This window comes from Echinops telfairi, unplaced genomic scaffold, assembly GCF_000313985.2.
Source record: "Echinops telfairi isolate 266 unplaced genomic scaffold, ASM31398v2 ScPeMD7_7427;HRSCAF=8465, whole genome shotgun sequence".
Lineage (NCBI taxonomy): Eukaryota > Metazoa > Chordata > Mammalia > Afrosoricida > Tenrecidae > Echinops > Echinops telfairi.
In genome coordinates, this window is record NW_022111327.1 from 11,033,379 (window position 1) to 11,040,014 (window position 6,636).

General features: G+C 39.3%; 1 non-coding gene across 1 annotated transcript; it reads right to left on the bottom strand.

The window, feature by feature from the left end:
• Positions 1-6,021: 6,021 nt before the first annotated feature.
• LOC115872645 lies at positions 6,022-6,160 on the bottom strand. Its single transcript, XR_004047979.1, has one exon. It is a non-coding gene; the product is annotated as a small nucleolar RNA SNORA29 (small nucleolar RNA).
• Between the last annotated feature and the right edge of the window lie 476 nt (positions 6,161-6,636).

Below are 6,636 nucleotides of genomic sequence, written 5' to 3' on the forward strand. Positions count from 1 at the left end.
AAACAATGATAGAAGGAGGCCCACCAAGATTACAGAGCAACATCTATTTTATCTAAATTAAACTGATTTCATTGCTAATCATACGAAAATACGTTCAAAACTATATGTATAACAGTTTGGCCAAACAACTGGTCACCATAGCCTAGTCAAATCACAGGACTCTAAAAAAAATACTGAGAACAGACCTTGTAGCTAGGTAGACCAGAGTTTGAAACCTATTATTTTAATTTCTTAGTTAGGCAAGCCACCACTAATTGTTTTCTGAGCCTTAGTTTCATTCCTTCCAAATTGGAAGAGAACAATATATTTTATGTTTTAGAATTAACTGGAATAGCATAGCAGATACCAGAAATCATTAGTTCCCTTTCCTCTTCTTGCTATCCTACCCAAATATCTAAAATTTGCTTCCGTTTTAAGATTAAGGTGGGATGCAACACTCTTATTCAAGTCATAGCCTTGATGAGATTTCCTCAGGGGTGTAGCCTGCTTCCAATGTAAATGGATGCTATAGAAAAGCTTACTTGAAAAGTTTCTCTCAGAGCCCTCTTAACTTTTGAGTCACTCTTTTTCAATGACAGAAAGCATAGTGGTAGTTATTTATTTATTTTTCAAAGATGTTTTATTGGGAGCTAATAACGTTATCATAGCACTCCATACTTCAATCACTTCAAGCAGAATTGTAAAATTGCTACTAAAATCAGTTTTAAAGTATTTTCTCCTTCTTCTTGAACTCTTTGATGTCAGGTCCCCTTTACTCCTCCTCCTTCACTGTACCTCCAAGGACCCTTATTCTACTTGTTGTCTCTATGGGTTCATCAATCCTGGGTTTCCTATGCAGAGAATCATATAACAAAAATTAAAGAGAGCTACCCACAATGACAAAATACACTATAGCTAAACCCCTATATATAAAACAAAACAAAAAATCAAACAGAAAATGTGGAAACCCAGAACAGGCCCAACATGTATCAGAGGGGAGATCAAGTGACAAGATTTTAACCATTCTTAACAGGTTTATCACTTGGATCTCCTATAGTCACCTCTCCAATACTCTGTTTGGTAATCACTTTATTCTCAGCACTCCATTATGGACAGAGGGAAATCACAGGAATCTTATTTGCTGTGTAGATCTTACGAATGCATTTTGGGATTCCACTGTCTTCCATAGTCTTTTGCAAACCAGAATCTCACAATTTAGGTTTTGATACTATTCCCTCCTTCGAGTTTGGATCATTTATAATCCTTGGATCACAGACATTGCTGTGCTTCTTTCCTTTGAACTTAGTTAACATCTCACTTGGAGATTGCTTCTTTGGAAACAAGCTTTTAAAACCACATATGCTATTCTATCTGATAGCTGAGCACCATTTGATTTCTTCACCACACTTTGCTATAGCCCCTATATCTTCTGTGTTCAATTCCTGATGGGGAATATCACACAGGGCCATGATGTAAGAATGAATTGTTCTTAAAATGAAGCTAGGTTTCAGTGTGATCCCCAAGTCCTTTCCCAGATCTATGTTTCCTTTTGTTTTATTTTATTTTAATCTGCCCTTAGACATCTCCTTGTTAATTTATGGCACAGAGTCTTATCAATCATGTCCCTGGAGCATAAAGATATTCCACTAATGTTGTAATTGATTAGCCCCTGTTACTAATTTGTTAAATGAGTTTGAGGGATGTTGGACCAGTGTAGGCTAAGTACATATTGAAATAATCAATTATTTATTCACTTATACAGGATAAATTCTTATGTGGCTGGACACTACTTTTGCAAACAATGAGAGTTGGTCATCAGGCAAAAATTACAATAATATTCACTGACAATTTCAATAACAGGTCTACCAAATAATATTTATCTTAATACAGCACATATGACAATGATGTACTAAGTTAATGTTCATCTGCCTACTGACAGTTTAATGCTCTTGGTATAGCTGTCTTCTGATTCTTCATATACCATGAATTTCAGTCTTAAATCTTCAGGTTACAGGTGTGGATTTTCCGCATCAGATCCTTCTGGTGTGGCCTTTGGAGTGTGCTATGGGTGGGCCTTGAAGATACAGGTTTCAATGCCCCAGTGTTCCATGGGAGTTGGCTTGGGTCCCCAGGGTGCGTCCAGAGACTTGGGTCAATGTGGCATATTAGGTGCATATTATCAGGGATACTCCCCTCTCAGGGTCCTTGAAAGTAGTGTTAGTCATCCCCAGGCCCCACACTTGGTTCTACCCCTTTTTATACCAATGGCCATGCACTTGTATTTTCCCAGACATGTCTCTTCCTTTTCCTCTCTCATGACTTGACTTTCCAATCAGTATCCATCATCCCTCTGATAGGGATTGGGGATGTCTACCTGTCCAGGGGGGGCCTCATCAGAAATTTGCATGTCAGTCTCAAAGTATTCAGTATCCCCTCCCCTTCCCTTAACAATTTGATCCCAGCTGATGTAAAGAGTACTCCACCAAAGTGACCGTGAAGATATATACCTAGCTAGGATGGCACATGGCTCAATGGGACCAGTTGGACTCTACCAGGCTGTCTGGTATGTACATCTGTATGATGAGAGTTTCAAAAAGTTCATGGAAAAGTAGAATGTAAAGATATTGAAAAGTTTCCTTCAAACTTTTGGAAGCCACCTCATATGCATGTATGTATCATATGCATGTATGCATGTGTCTACAAATGGTTTATTCACCAAGAAGAATTGTTTCCAACCATAAAGTGTAGTGTAGATTAAAGCTCTCACCACCCCACACAGGAAATTATGCATTATCTATCATGCATTTCATTATTTCTTTTTCCTATTAGCAGCTTAAACAGCCATCGAGGCATCATAAATTTCATGAAATGGAGGCAATTTCGGGTTCGCTTTTTGTTCTTGTGGTGTGAAGTGAAATAGCTTGGGAGGGCTCTTCCATCCAGTCTCTGTAACACTCACTCAGTGACTGGATGGAAGCATGCAAATAAGGTGCAAAGGAGTTTAACTCAGGGATTGGTGAGTTTTTCCTTTCCCTGGGTATAAGAAAGCCGTCTTCAGAAGCAGGAATAGAAAGGATCCCATGACCATCAAGAAAGAAAGCGCTACGAAAGGATCTCATGATCCCAGTCTAATTGCCAGAGGCACCAGAGGGGCAGAGATGCGGACTTCTTAGGCCATGGAACAAGGTAGATGCCAAGAGACCATGTAGCTGAGAGACTCTTGGATGCTGGTTAAGAAGAGGTATTGCTATGGATGGACCTGTGTCCTTAATGTTTTCTGATCCTGACTTGTGGTAACCTGTTACCTTCTTTAATAAGCCTCATAATCCTGAATGCTGTCTGTGAGAATTGTATGTATTGTAGCCATTGCAACATATTATTCAACCCCGCAGAGAAGGAGAGGAAGTATGGAGGAGGATGGATCATGTCAGAATAGGATAATGAAGGTTGGACGAGGCATGACTGACCATTGCCTTGTGCCAGTCAGCTGTGGGCTGATGTAGAGTTGGATTTTCCTTCTCTCTACTGAAGCAAGAGGAGCCCTTGTGGCATTGTCGTTGTTATGTGTTAGGCTGTGTTCTGAAAGGTCAGCAGTTTGAAACCACCAGTCTATCAATGGGAAGAAGGTGAGGCGTTCTACTCCTGTGAAGCATTACAGTCTTGGAAACTCACAGAGGCAGTTCTACTCTGCCTATGGGGTCACCATGAATTGGAATCAACTCCATGTCAGTGAGTTGTGTGGGTTTTCTTTCTGAGTTATTGAAGCCAGGCAAAGTCAGATATGGCTCCCTTGCCCTTTCCACTCTTGGGAAAAAAAAAACCAACTATTTGTATATGTGTAAAAGGTATAGCTTAATTTTACGTACAGTGACGTTGAATTACATTTGATTGAACTAAACTAATGCAGCAGGTTTTTCACTTGATATAGATATATAATTCACTGTGTTTACCCACTGTAATACCCAACTTTAACTGTCTGGTTTTTAGGATTTTTAAGATCAGTTCTCAAATTGTAATTGCAAAGTTTTCCCAAGTTCACATCCTAGAATTTTAAATAGAAGACCGAAAGTGGTGCTAATATACTTTCCTGGGGGGGTCGGGGGGGGGGGGAGATTCTGGCTATGATTAATCTCTCTCTCCTCTGTGCCCATAGCACTTTGTTTCTAACTCTATTAAAGCGTGTGCTCCATGTAGATCTGCATTCAAGCTAGCTGAGTATGTTTATCTTCTCTGCTGACTTGAAATTTTTTGTTAAAATAAATTACATCCCTTAGTGAATATTCTCATTGTGCCCACAATATGGTGCCCAATGTGCCATCCTGGAATGAATTAAATTAATCTTGTCAAATTTAGGGAACTCTTCAGGGACATTTCTTTCTTTCTTTCTTTTTAATTCAGTGGAACTTGTGAAACCAAAAGTTAGTTTCACAAGACAACAATTTTCTGTCAAATTAAGGGGTATGCTAGTTAAGGTTTATTGCACCAGCCTGGTCGATAAATACATGTGAGATTAATTGTAAGGCAGTTTAATTGAAGGACAGAGAGAAAAAATGGCTCGACAAGCCTCGCCCTTTTGGTTCTCTGGTCTCTTGTTCTCTGATGGTCAGACCAGTGTACAGCTGCCTTAGCTGGTGAGGCTCATTTCCTGTGAGACATTCCTGAGGAGAAGCCACATGGACCCACCCTGATGCAGCCCTGGGTGCTGGCGCAGCCGCGTAGAGACCCCTGCCAGCGCTGAGATGCTTACACTGCCACTGGATTAAAAAACTTGCTACCCACTGGCCTGTGATCCTCCTGCATTCGGTGTCATTGTGTGTGTTTTGTGAGTTTGAGGAGGACTTTGTACATGAGTATGGAGCATATGTGCTAAGTCGGATTTATGGGCTTGGATTGGGCTGGGTTGGGATGCTTTCTGAATGTACATATTACCCTATATATAAAACTCTCTCTTATACATATATGAGTTTCTGGGATTTGTTTATCTAGTTTACCTAGACTAACAGAAGAGGTGTTCAGATAAAATCTAGGTCCTATCCTATGGTGAAGCAAACTTTTAACTGGCATAGTCCACATATGGGTATTGAGAGAAACCCATACCACTCAGCAAAAATAGTTTTGAATTTCTACTTCTGCTGATTACATAATTCTTTACTGTATTCTTTAGAATGATAGTCATCGTTGTTATAATGTCTTTGCTTGCATAAATAGCATCAACAGAATTCTGTTAACTCTTTATTAGGAGGCTGTTGAAGTTCCATACTGATAGCCTAGAGGTGAGTACGTTGTTAAGTTACAGAAATGCTGCAGTTAGATGGCTTGCTGGCAAAACAACCTGCTAAATTAAGACTTTTCAGAGCCTGCATAGAACGTCTTCATGCCTAAGCTAAAGCTGTCACCGGGAATTGTATTAACCTAATCCACACTCAAAATTATTAACAATACTTCCCACCTTTCATGAATGGGTTTTTAAAACACAATTTTATGATTATTGAAATCATCTCATAAACTTTGTAAAAGCATCAAAATACATAGATATGAGAGAAAGAAAACAATTATTCATAATCTCTTCCCTTTGGGAGACTATATTATTGACAGTGGCTTATATCTTTTAAGATTTTTCTTTTTCTATGACTAAAGCAGCAATACTCAACCTGTGGGTCATGACCCCTTTGGGGGTTGAACGACCCTTTCATAGGAGTCACCTGATTCATAACAGTAGCAAAATTACAGTTATGAAGTAGCAACGAAAATAATTTTATGGTTGGGAGGGCATCACCACAACAGGAGGAACTGTATTAAAGGGTCGCGGCATTAGGAAGGTTGAGAACCCACAAGGATACATTCCAATGATTTTGGAGGACAGGGATGTCTTAGCAGCATTAATGAGGCAATCTCTTCCAAGTTCATCTATGTTGATAATGCCGTTTTCACTGATATAACGCACAGTTTCCCTGTTAAAGGCACGTGTGAGAAAACAGGCCTACTGTTCAACAATTCAAAATTCTCTATCAAATTGCACAAAGTGTCAAAATAATGAGTCTTCATTTTCTGTATAGCCATTTCATATAGGAGAAGGACACAATAAACCTCCTTCTTCAGATCATGGCAAAAATCACTCTATCCCACAAGCATAGCCACTACAATTTATTATTAAGAGTTGAAGTGGTAGTCAAATGGGAAGAGAAAATTGTTTTCTGTTCAACAATTCATATAAATTTTGTTTCCTGACACTGATTGCAGTCCCCACTATATAACAGCATTCTTCCCACTCCATCCAAGGGTTCCTAGTTTTGATACATTCTTCTTTCCTGCCTTCTAAGAAGTACCCCTGAGCAAATGCTACCCTTTTAATTTCCTGTGATTTCCTTTTCTAAGGATAGTGTATGTCCCTGATGTTATTGCTCACCTTGTGTATCATTTGGCTGACTGTTGAACCATAGGACTGAATTAACTTCTAGCCTTGGCAGGTAACTAAGGGTCATAGTTTTCAGGGTCCCTTCTACCTGTAGCTATCAAACCTGTAGGGCTAGGCTTTTTTATGAATTTGAGTTTTCTTCTATATATTTCTATCTCTCTACCCACGACCTTCTGTTGTGACCCTTTTCAGAGTAGTCAATAGTGGTAATTGGCACCATATAGTCTTCAGATTTCAATGTA